This window comes from Carcharodon carcharias, chromosome 18 (genome assembly GCF_017639515.1).
Source record: "Carcharodon carcharias isolate sCarCar2 chromosome 18, sCarCar2.pri, whole genome shotgun sequence".
Lineage (NCBI taxonomy): Eukaryota > Metazoa > Chordata > Chondrichthyes > Lamniformes > Lamnidae > Carcharodon > Carcharodon carcharias.
The window spans coordinates 67,921,054-67,934,485 of NC_054484.1; the positions used below are offsets into that span (position 1 = coordinate 67,921,054).

General features: G+C 46.3%; 1 protein-coding gene across 3 annotated transcripts in view; it reads left to right on the top strand.

Annotated features, from left to right (window-relative positions):
- Positions 1-13,432, top strand: part of LOC121290944 — a 142,629-nt gene that overhangs the window by 22,936 nt on the left and 106,261 nt on the right. The window lies entirely within an intron of this gene.

Genomic DNA, 13,432 nt, shown 5'->3' on the forward strand with positions numbered 1-13,432 from the left:
TGCAACAAGCTTTCCTGGCCTCCTTATAACCCATCCTGCTACTTTTTCACTGCTATCAGGAGGTCTACAGACAATTCTCACCAAAGACTTGCATATTTTTCTATTCCTTAATGCTACCCAGAGCACTTCTCCTTACAGGGGGGCAATGCCAGAGGACCTTTACTTCAGGCATTCCACCATCGGTTTGCAACATCTCCCTCTTGTTGTGTGCCAGCTTGTCCTGCATGAATAGAGATGGAGAGAGTATAAGCAGGGTGCCTGCCAGGCCAGATGATAAGTATGCCTGGCCTGTGTGGTTGGATAAAGTGGAGAGGTTGGGACTGTTCTCCTTGGAGAGAAGACTACAAAGAGGAGATTTGTTTAAGGTGTTCAAAATCATGAGGGGGCTGGACAGAGTAGATATGAAGAAGCTGTTCCAGCTCGTAAAGGGATCAAGAATGAGAGGGCACAGATTTAAAGCGATTTGCAAAAGAAGCAAATGTGACATCAGAAAAAGCTTTTTCACACAACAAGTGGTTCGGGTTTGGAATGCACTGCCTGGACGTGTGCTGGAGGCAGGTTCAATTGAGGCATTCAAGAGGACATTAAATGACTATTTGAATAGAAACAATGTGCAAGGTTCCAGGGAAAAGGCAGGGCAATGGCACTAGGTCATAATGATCATTTGGAGAGCCGGTGCAGACACAATGGGCTGAATGGCCTCCTTCTTTGTCATTAAAATTCTGTGATTCTGTGAGAGGGAACCATTCACAATGTCAGCTGGCCTGAGAGGCAGGGAGGGATGTTAGTTGGTCAGTACTTCAGTGCAAAATCAGTCAAGAGAGCTGGATCTCACAGACAAATGGGCTCAGAAGGCATGAGGGGAGATAGGAGAAAAATAGTAGAGGGACACAGGTTCAGGGTTAGGGCTGGGGTGTGGGGTGCAGGGAATGATTGTTGGTAGAAGTTTGGATTGGTGGGCAAGAGGAATGTGGTTTGTGGCTGATGGTCTGAAACTCAACAACAGATAGAGAACTAACTTCATCTTCACAGTTTAGATAATAAGCGTATAGAGTGGATCACTTACCCATTGTAAACCTTGCTAAGTTTTCATTTCCATTGTTTATGGGAGCGGAGGTTGAGCAGTTTCTGTAACTGTTGAGCAGCCCATCATTCCAGTCTGCTGCTCAAGGTAGGAATTACCTCCATGATGCCAGAGTTATTTCCATGAAGGAGCAATTTTTTTGTCGAATGAGGGCTCTTGATACAGCTTCTACAAAGTATGACATAGGGCGGAATCATCCCAGATTTTCACTAAGCGTGGTAGCTGGTGGGGAAAAGAGTGTTTTACCTGCCGGCCGCAATGGCGGCTTTCCCTGCCATATCATCCTAATTCTGCCTCATTAATTATGGATTCCTGGGAAACACGCTGTTTCGATGGCAGGCAGGCTCTCATCCGCCCGCCACACCATCACCTCGCCGCTTCCTCACGTTGGACACCATATTTAAAGTACAGCCATGCACACAGGTTGGTTCATCAGGCCAGGACTACTGCACAGAAGACATGGCCCCAAAAGGCAAGAAGACCATAGCCTCCAGATTCAGTGACATGTCCTTGGAATGTCTTTTGGATGCCGTGGGGCCCGCTGTGATGCTCTCTACCCCGCTTTAGCAGCAGGAGGGGCAGCAACATCACAAATCCAGCCTGGGAGATGGTGATGGTGGTGGTCAGTGCCAATGCAGTTCAAAAAAGGACAGCCACCCAGTGCTGCAAGAGGATGAATAATCTCTTCTGTTCCGCCAGGGTAAATCACTCTTCTCATCAATCTTAACTCACACACTCACAAACCCATTACACATCCACAGGGCCCTCGCTCACTTGCCAGTTCAAGGGACCTCATCATTCATTCTCTCACACTCACCGTCATTGTCCTCATCCCATCCATGGGGCCACTCACTTACCACACAGGCCAGGCATACTTATCATCTGGCCTGGCAGGCATCTTGCTTACACTCTCTCCATCTCTATTCATGCAGGGCAAGCTGCCACACAAAAAGAGGGAGAGGTCGCAGACTGGGGGAGGAATGCCTGAAATCAAAATCCTCACAGACTTTGAAAATATAGTTGGTCAGCGAAGATTTGGACCATTCTTGTGCTGACAGTGAGGTCGGCGCTGCTCTACCAAATGAGGATCCAGCAGTACAAATCCATCAGACAACCATGCTGTGAGTGATGTGCCTTGTTTCACAGGCCACTGTCATGCATTAATTATCTTTCCTTTCTCTTGCAGGCACACTTGGAAAACAGCCGACAGAGTCCCAGTTCCTCGACTCAAGCCCCGAAGATACCTCGAAAGAGGAATCTGTTGAAAGTCCAATTCAAGACCCGCCACAGCGCTCACCCACAACCTCCATCAGCACAGAGACACACACCTCAGTGGGCTTAGTTCTAGAGTAGCTTGGGGTTACAACCTAGTGAGCACATCACTCTCTGGTCCCCATCAGGTGACAGCAGGAATTTCCCAGGTTTCTGGCACTCGGAGGACTGCTGGAGGCTAGAAATCTGCTGTGTCTGGTCAGATGACGAGCCTCTGGATTTGGTCATCCAGTTGCTGGAGCTGCAAAGACAAGCTCGGGAACATCAGAAAGGGATGTCCGCTGCTCTCCTCAGATTGCAAGGCACAATGGAGGAATCCACCTGCCTTCAGGCTGAGGTGATAGCATCGGCATGCCAACACACTAAGGCCAACACTGGTAGTATGGCAGCCTCCATGGAGACCTTGGTCCAGGACATCAGTCCTGCACTGTTGTGCGGACTGAACACCTTCACTGATGCCATGGTTGTCCTCCAATAGCGAGAGGGGTGCAGGGAAACTCAAACTCACTCCAGATTCCCCTTCTTCTCAAGGGTCCCTCAGACATCCATAGGGAGGACAATCAGCAGTTGCACACCCTGGAACCATCCATCCAGGTGACTCCGAGTCACCTCTTCCTGTGACCTCAGCAGCTCCAGCTCCACAAGCCGAGGAGGGTGCCACTGCCACACAGCAGGATCCTGAAAGCAGGCCGGACCCTCCAGTTCTCGGCCCTTCAGAAGACAACCACCAAGGTCACCACAGACAAGGCGTAGCAGACAGCAGGCTGCCTCCACCTCCGCTGTGGATGTTGGGGAAGCACCAAGACATAGCAGCGGGGTTAGGAATGTTGAGAAGATGCAGTTGCACAGCCTGTGCGCATGTGTTAATCACTTGTACTTAATGGCCTGAATTTTCCACTTGTCGGTACACACGATCGGTAGGCCCGGGAGCAGATGGGAAATGGTCCCCTGACCGTGATCAACCCTTGGCCGCGATTTCACACTTGCTGGCCGCCCTTAGAATGGCTCAGCACTGCCGGTGTGGGCAGGAAGACGGGGGTGCTGACATTACTGTGGGTGCTGGTGAGCGCTTGCACTGATCTCCCTGAAGGCAGACAGATGCCTTCAGGAGCTGCAGACCTCCAGATAATAAAAGAAATTCCAAAAATGCTGCAAAAACTGTCCATGCAGCACAATGAAGCATCGGACAGCATACCTCATAAACATGCTGTCCCCAGATATTTCTTTTTATTTCATATGCCAACATAGATTTCATCCCACCCTTGGATGAGGTTTCATCAAAAATGTAAAGTCCGCCTGGCCAATTTGCCCGTCCGCCAACCATAATATTGGACGGGCCACATAACAATCGCTTATGATTGAGCCATTACTGATCTTAATTGTCGGCGGGCGCTCTTCCAACTTTTACGTGCACCCATCGAGCAAAATATTGTGCGAGCGCGCGATGAAGTCAGGACGCTCGCCCGACATCATCTTGTGCGATTTTATGCCCGTTCAGGTCGGGCACACGCCCACCCACCGGACATGAATTTCTGGCCAATATTCTCTATCGTAAATAAATCCCCAAGAATGTCTCCCTGCCTATGGCTCCTTGTTCTGATGAGTAGTGTTCGTGTCACTCGGATGTGAAATCTTGGATCCTGCACAAGATAAAGGCAGGTGTCCCAGTACAGGGCCTCTTCCCTGTGCAGCGTGTAACCTTCAGAGCAAAGTGATGGTCCAGCCCCACATTCACTGGACACATTATTGATGCCTGCACCTCGATGGTGCTTGTTGTTGCTGCCAGAATGTCGTGGGCAGATGTCATTCTCTCTGTGTGCTCTCAGCACCTTTAAGGTGGGGCTGCTCCCATCTCTTCAGCATCAGTGACCATTGATGCTGTGCTCCTGAAGGGGACAGGTACTGAAGGCAGATAAAGGATCAGGTGCATTTAAAGTTTCATGGCTGCATCTCCATGATATGACCCTGATCACAGAGCGCAAGCGAGCTGCCCTCGGCCAGACAGGAGTCAGATATTCACAGAGGCTATGTGAAGATCTAAGGAGTATCCTCACTGCATGTCATAATCATCCTCCTGGAATCGAGCAACTATGAGGGCCTTTGCTGCGTCTCCATGACAGGAGCCTTATCACAGAGGATATGTGTGATGCCTCAGCCAGACTGGAGTCAAATATTCATAGACGCATTGTGAGGATCCATGGTGTCTCCTCACTGCATGCTGTCATCATCCTCATGAACCTAGCAGCTATGAGGGTCTCCCAAGTACGCCTGCCTCATCTGGCCAGTGCAATGGCCTCATTGCTGTCATTGTTGCCTTCAAGAACCTCCTCACCCTCATCCCCGTCGATGTCCCCATCATCAGAGGTGACATGCAGCTCCTCCATCTCCCCCTCAGCCAGTTCTTCTCCCTGTAACAGCACCAGGTTGTAAAGGGCACAGCGAACAATGACGATGCATGACATCCTCTATATTGCAGGGCCCCGCCAGACCGGAACCTCTTTTTCAACATCCCAATGGTTTGCTACACCAGGGTGCGAGCTGCAGCATGAGCCTCATTGTACCTTCTCTCTGGCTGCAGTCTGAAGCCACCGCATGGGTGTCATTAGCCACGACCTCTGTGGGTAGCCCTTGTCCCCAAGGAGTGATCCCAGCAGCCTCTGTGGACTCTGGAAGATGTCAGGACCTGAGACCTGCTAAGCATGTAGGAGTCATGGATTCTCCCTGGGAACCATGCGCAGATCTGCAGGATTTGTTTGTGGTGGTCGCACACCAGCTGCACATTCAGCGAGTGGAAGCCCTTGCGGTTGATATATTTGACTTCTTGTAGCGACAGAGATCTGTGCACCACGTGAGTGCAGTCGATGGCACCCTGCACCTGTGTAAAATCTGAGATCTATGCATATCCTAGCACTCTTGGATCCTGGCTTTCCTTGTCCTGGGCAAAATGCACAAAATTGTGTGCCTTTGCAAAGATGGCACCTGTGACCTCATGGATGCATTTGTGGGTGGAGGCTTGTGATATCCACTGAAAGAAGCCACTGGTGTAAAAATTGAGCGCTGCAGTCACTTTCACGGCCACTGGCAGTGGATGCCCTCCATGTCCCCGTGGCACCAAATCCTGCAGCAGCTGGCAGATGTGACTGACCAGTTCCCTAGACATGTGCAGTCTTCAGCAACACTGATGTTTGGTGATCTACAGGAATTAAAGGCAGCGTCTGTGGACCCTGTGTGTCGCTAGGCACTGACCAGCAACAGCTCGCTGTGGCTCTTGGGTAGCATGTGGGGGAGCACCAGCTGCCCCTTCTCCTTAAGGATGCTGCTCCTCCATCTGCACAGCCAGATGCCTCAGTCACTCTCTTCTCCATCGTCTCTGCTCTCTGTAGACCATGAGTTAGTTCACCAGGCTCTATATTCCTGATGTACTCCTCCTGCAGGGTGAAAGAGAAAGACACCTGGGTTAGCATGGGTATACTAGGAACCTCTCTTGGTTAAGTCTGAAGGCCCCTTAATGCATCCCAGAGAGTGGTGGCCACTAGTTGGATGGCCAGAGTTTAGCGCGCTGCATGGCTGCCCGAAGTCCCACCTTCCTCCACCCCACTCCACCTGACTGATTGGTGGCAGCTTTACCCACTGGACTGCATGCTGTGCTCTCAGCTCAGGCACAGGCATTCTCCTAACCCACACTGCAAGGCTGCACTGTTAGCTTGAATCATGGGAGATACTGGCCCAAACTGGGATGATGACATTGCAAGGGGCTGTGACTACTCCATGGCCAGCTTTAGCAAAGACTTGTGCAGGTGTCCAATTGTTCTGCAGTCCACTAAAACGCTCATTAGTTTGCAGCCTGTTTCTGAGGAATGAAGAGCTCTGGAGCACTTGGTGGCACTTTCATGCTTCTGCGTTGTTTGAGTGGCCCGACTCCAAGCAGGTCAATGTGGCTGTCTGAACTGTCTCAGCTGCAGAGGAATGGTTACTTTATACAAGGTTTCTCTAATGCGCAGTCACTTCCCCCCTGCCCCCCTGTCCCCCTGCATGTGCTTGTGCACTTCCATCAACCTCAGTACAGCCCTTGACTGCTCCCCAACTTGCTTCAACCACAGTGCCGCCCTTACACCACCACCCCCCCAACACACTTGCCTCAACCACAGGACAGCCCTCGCACCGCACTGTCAGCCAGCCAGGACAAAGCAACTTACCTGTGTCCTCACCTGAATGTGTGGTGCCTCAACCTGGAGGTCCAACAGGCTACCCTGGCGAGTGCTGCGCAACATTACTGTGCACTCACCTCCAAGTGCCCTCGAAGTGCAGCTCGCCAGCTGCATGTCTTATAAATGTTGCTGTGAAACGTGTCGGCATGCAATCACGCCAACGTCCTCGGATGATCCAGTGTGGGGGAATGATTCCAGTAAGCTGGGCTTTTAATAATATGCAGATGTATTACAATGAAGTTCCCGACGTCCAACAACAGGTAATGCAGCCCGTCATTGACAGGCGAAGAGGACGTTTGCAAACGTGTTTCATGGTGGCATGAAATTGATTATTGCCCTTCCCGCCATATTGTCTGCTCACACCCACCGTGACGCCCAACTCCAGAGGGCATGGAAAATTCCACCCATAGTATTTACAGCACAGAAATAGGCCATTCAGCCTGGAAGGCCCATGCCAGTGTTTATGCTCCACACAAGCCTCCTACTATCCCTCTTCATTTCAATCCATCAACATAGCTTTTAATCACCAATACAAGTTGCTATGGTATTCTTCAGTAGATTGAATATTATTTTTAATATTAGGTGCTCTATGGACAAGCCATCTTACAATTGTAATATTGATCCTGAAGAATTGATAACACACCCTTTCATACTGGGTCACTGACATAGAAAATCACCACCACAATTCCCCTGTTATATTTATAGTGTAATGGGATATATCTTAAGAATTCTAAGGCGTGATGGCTAAAAATAAGTCCACAGGGATGGATTTTAGCCAGTTGGAGCCAATTTTTTCTGGCATTGTCTCTACCTCTAAGTCAAACCTAGAGGCACACATAAAAACATTATTTTTCTTTTTAAAAAGCCAGAGGTAATTGAAATTCCCTAGATCCACTAGAACTCTAATGGCTGACATCTCTGAATGGCTTGTGCTGTTTGTTGGCTATAATAAATTTTCTTTGATAATGTCAGAAAGCTGAATCCTCAGAACTTAAGCACATGGTACTTAACCACTCATATAAACACTGTCTTCACTTAACTGCAGAAGGATACAAAACCTATGTTTTGTTCTGTGTGTAATGTGAAAGATGTTTTTCTAACTGAGCCTCCAATTACAAATATCTCTATTGTGTGTTTCATGTAAATAGTATTGTGGCATAAAACTGCATTTCTGCTTTCTGATATTTTTATCTCTAACTAGAAACTGCGTTTCGATTCTGCAACTCTTTTGTAGGACTTTTATTTACAAATTATGTTATTTCCTGCATTCCCTTTAATACCACTTGTCTTAAAACATTTCATATAAAAGAGCAATAGCTGCTGTGAAAGGCATTCTGATTTTTTGGGGCTTCACAAATATTTGAGATGGTTTTGGAGCAGATGACGAATGCTTCAAATCTTGGCTTTTTATACTGACAAAATTCAACAAGACTGTAGCCGTCATATATCTATGTACTGCAGTGGGTGATGGGGCAGAATTTTTAGGTCGGTGGGCCCCAGATCGGCCAGGGAACAGATTGCCAACAGTGATCAGCCCACAACCACGATTTCACGCTGGCTGGCCAATTAACAACCAGTCAATCGCCTAAACGTGTACATGATAAAAATGCTGTCCTTAGGTTTTTATCTTTTTTATTTAATAATGGAAACCTCATCCCGCCCTTCCATGAGGTTTCCTGAAAAATGCAAAGTCTGCCTGGCTGATTTTCCCATCAGCCAACTGTAAGGTTGGATAGACCACAAAAAGTCGGAGACTATTTCAACTTTAATTACACTAACTGGCCTCTTAATTGTCGGCGGGCGCGCTTCTGACTTTTGCATGCACTAGCCGACCAAAATATTGTGCAAGCGCGAGAGGGACGCTCGCCCAACATCATCTCACGCGATTTCATGTCCGATCAGGTCGGGCGCGTGCCCGCACACCGACCTGAAAATTCTGCCCATGGTGTTTATAGCACTTTGAAATGATTTGGAGGCAAAAACAGCAATACATTTATCTGGTACATTTAATATAAATGCCTCCCCCAGTTCTTAATAAGTACGTGTAAGTAAAACCAAAGCCAAACCGTGAAGGGACGGCCAAAAGCTTGGTCAAAAAGATGAGTTTTGAAAAGGCTTTTAAAATGAAGACAGGCAGATAAGTAGTTATGGGAGAAAGTTGCGGAAAGCAGATTTTAAAGATTGTGCCAATGGTAGGGAAGGGGAGAAGGCCAAAGTCAAAGAAATGGAACGTTACGGGGTTATAGAGCAGGAGAAGATTGCAGAGATATGGTGGAGCAAAGTCATGGAAGGATTTAAGGACAGGTGGATCTCTTCTTCCTCTAAAAAAACCACAAGAACAGGAGGGTTCCTGAGGGGAAATTCATTGTGCTAATATTCATGAAGTAGCTCCCAAATCACCAACTATTTGATCACCTAAATGAAAACGGGAAGAAACATAAAAAGAAGAAAAAATTTAACTAATTCCCTATGTACTTTTTATGCAAGGTTCTTTAAAAGCACTTCCATCGACAGCTCAGGCAACAACTGTGGCCTTCCATTTTATATTGGTGTGTTCACGAAATAGTGATATCTCGGTGGCAAATGCCAAGGACTTACATTAAGGATGGTAAAAGATAGTCTGGTCTCAAATCAGTAATCAAATATTTATCAAACTCATTTACCAGAGAAGAAAATTTCACATCTGCATACTGTCCCTCAGCAACATCTGTAAGCATTGCATTAGTTATGATGACACCCAGCTCTACCTCACCACCAATTCACTTGACTCCTCCACTGTTGCTAAATTATCTGATTGCACACTGTCTCTCTACCTTAATTGCTTTCCTGCTTTAAGGCACTCCTTAAAACCAATCTCTTTGACTAAGCTTTTGGTCATCTGACCTAATATCTTTATGTGGCTTGTAGTCATACTTTGTTATATAGTGCTCTTGTGAAGCGCCTTGAGACGTTTTATTATGTTATAGGTGCAAGTTATTGTTGTTGTTCTTGTTGAAAATAACAAAGAAAAGTTGATGTGGCATTAAACCCAGTGTGATTCTCTCCTTTCTTATATACTCTTTTGACTTTTTATCAGGCTAATAGACTTTATCACCTGCCCTGTGACCTCATTTGTTATCTTATTCAAATTGAAAACAGCTACCAAAACTTTTACAACATTCTTGACACAGATTCACCAATATTTTGTTGTCCTATCTATTTTTCTTGCCTCCAATTAATGTTTAATATATGTGCAACTTTAATGGAAAATTTAATTTTAAGATGAAACTCAAATTACCATAAAGTGTCATCAAATACATTTTTTATACATTTACAAGGCTCTTTTTTCCTGTTTACATAGTAACTATAGTACAGGGTTTTGTAGTTCTGTACCGGCTGCCTTCACAAAAGGGAAGAGAATCAAGTTTCAAATTAGTTTAGCTGAGAGAGTGAGAAAAATGTTTGAAAAGATTGTGTTATGCTCCTTTGGTTTTGCTTTGTTTATCACTCAAAAAGACACATGACTTCAAATACAGGCCTTGATTGCAAATCATGGAGTAATTGTTATGCATACTTTTGCTTAATCTCCTGTTGGTGGCTAGTTGGATAAAATTGACAGATAATTTATAGTGGATGGCAAATATTTTAAGGCATTTGCCTAGAAATTGAGCACATAGCACTTGTCATGACTCTCTAAGGCTCAAAAATGAAGCATGTGCACTTCTGCCCCAAAGTGCGCAGCCTTCCATATCAGGTAAGGACAAACAAGGGGTATTGTTTACAGGTTTTAAACTAATTGCATATGCAAATAAGCAGTCTAATGTCTGCTGCAGTGCTCATGTCCACCATTTTGGAGCCTTAGAAAGCCACATAGTATATGCAGAACAAATGCAATGCAGTTCAATTTAAGACCATAAGACATAGGAGCAGAAATTAGGCCATTTGGCCCATCGAGTCTGTTCTGCCATTCAATCATAGCTGATAAGTTTCTCAACCCCATTCTCCTGTCTTCTCCCCGTAACCTTTGATCCCCTTACCAATCAAGAACCTATCTATCTCGGTCTTAAATACACTCAATGACCTGGCCTCCACAGCCTTCTGTGGCAATGAATTCCATAGATTCACCACTCTCTGGCTAAATAAGTTTCTCCTCATCTCTGTTCCAAAAGGTCTTCCCTTTACTCTGAGGCTGTACCCTCGGGTCCTAGTCTCTCCTACTAATGGAAACATCTTCCCCACGTCCACTCTATCCAGGCCTTTCAGTATTCTGTAAGTTTCAATCATATCCCCCCTCATCTTTCTAAACTCCATTCTGTCAACATTGCAAGTGTCCTTTGCCAGATGCTGCACTCAGGGCATCCCTTCCTAAATTTGCCTGCAAAAGAAATAAGTTACTTCTTTGTAAAGCATCATTCCAATCACTTTCGCTACTCCCCTCCTCACCCCTTATGCTTCCAATCTCGAGATTTCCCACCCCCGACCTCCATACCCTGACCTTGACTTCAGTCTCCTCCCTCCACCTTCTCACAGCTCCCTTGCTTCCCAGCCACTTCCCCTTCTGACCATCAATCACTTCCCCCTGCTGCCTTGCCGCACCACACAACCTCCACTGACCACCAATTGCTCCCACTCGCATGGCTTGCAATCTCCTTTCAAGGTTCTCAATTTCCCCCCATCCAAAGACCTGCAGCCCCACACCCAGCCACTGAGCATCTACCTAAGGACCACTCGGCTGCTGGCAGCAGCCTGAGCTCCCAGCATTTGTGTGGATGGTACTTTCCCGCAGATGTGAATGAGATCTGAAACTCCAGCACATTGTATTATTTTGTTCATATAAGATGATATAAATGAGCTGCTATATTGTTCTGAATTACCATGATCTTCAAAATGAAAAACAATAGTGAAATGGGAGACAATCATCCTTGACAGTTAATTTATAAGACAGATGTAATATAATAAATATTCAACAAACCCTAATGAGCTTCACTGATAGTTTCTCCCACAAACCTTTTAACTTTAATGTGAGGTGGAATTGATTAATGTTTCTGAGGTCATGATTCAATTAACAATTTACTTCACAATAGAATTGTTATTTTAAAATAACCCATGATTACTGGCTTCATGTGCATGACAGAAAATTCTGAAAATATGCAATCCAAGCATTAGGTGAAATGTTTCTTATTTACTGTATCAACTCAAGTAATTGTCAATCTCATGTAAAAGTCCACCCTCAACTTTCCAAGGACACTCCACTACCACTCAGCTCACTGCCCTACTATGTGGTCAGAGTAACACAGCAAAGACCAGAGCAGAATATTACAGTGGAGGGAACAGATGGATCATGCCACCACCACCCCGCCCCTAATACCCACCTCCACCCCGGCAGCAAAGTTGGCATGGAGCTGACCCGTTGATTGCCAGCCCACCCTGCAACCATAATGAACTTGGCCAGGCTAAGTTGAGGCAGTGTAGGAATTCCACCCCTCACTGGGGAGGAAGTCCAGCCCGTGTGAGCTGCCAGTCACTCCATCAGTCCTGGCAGCACTAAGATTGCATTATTAGACACTGCGGGGACTGCAACCAGGAATAATAAGAAGGAACAATGAATCCAAGTAAGTCCGGGGCCTTGGGCAGTGAAGAGTTTGGGCAGTTTAGAGAGAGGGGGTAGGGGTGTAGGGTTGGTGTGTTTAATGGAGCAAGCAGGTAGGAAGAAAGGGGGGCGGTACTATCTTAGGGGGGGCTGACCCCCGATTCGCAATTGGCACCCCCCAACGATAGTTCCCCCTTCCTTCCTGCCTTTTGATAATGTTTCTTTTTAAAAAGCAGCCTGCCCATTCCCATCCGACTGCGCACGCCTAACATTTTATGGCATGGGCAGCATTTAATCGGGGCCAATTGGATTGTTAACAAGCCCAATAAACCCTTGATTATTTATTTAAATATGGCAGTGGGTTGCCAATTTCAGCACCCGTCCACCCTCCTGTATTATGGGGCCGAGTGGGAAAGTGGTGATGTGGGCAACCGTCCTATTTTACATGCCCCCCCAACTCCCCCACGGGAAACATGTCCAGCATTTGAAACAGGAGTTTTCTGATATTTCTGCATCGGTGCTAGATCACAGAGTGCGATTTGCCCACTGAGATTTTGGAGAACTTCAGTAAAAGTTCAATTTCTCATTGAGATAATGGAGCTAAGATTGGAACAAACTGCAAGAGTCAGTGTGCACAGTTTGTATGGGCCACAAGTTCCCAGAAATGGAACTGAGCTCACTGAGTTGTCATGATGTTGTCCTATGGCCCCTTAGGAAAAGAAAAGGCATTGGTTAAAAACTCACCTTTTAAGGCTCCCTTTTTGCTCCAATCCGCTTCCTTTCAAGCATCTGAGGCTGAAAACCCAGCACGTTTCTCTGCTACCTGTGTGAGCTGTGAGTGCCGGTAGTTCAAAGTAAGCCCCTGAGAACATTACCGATGTAAAAGTCAATCCCTTAACTTTTTACCTAAAAAGAGTTTCAGAAAATTAAATTTTCCACCAGTATATATGGTAATTCGACTTTATGCAAGCCTGTATTTCATGAGGAAAAGAATATCATTAAGTATTCCTTATAAGGATGGCACTCATGTTTTACACATCTACAGCCTTTCCAACATTGTACATCTGGGTGAACAAATGCTCTAAAGTCCTAGTAATGTGGCAATTATTTTGATTCTGTTGCCTTATGAATTTTATTGTATACGTGGGTCAGCCATGACTCAGTTGGTAGCACACTCACCTCTGAATCACAAGGTTCTGGGTTCAAGACCCACAACAGGGCTTGAGCACAAAAATCACAAGTGACACTGCAGTATAATACTCAGGGAGCACTGCATTGTCAAAAATGCTGAACTTTGCA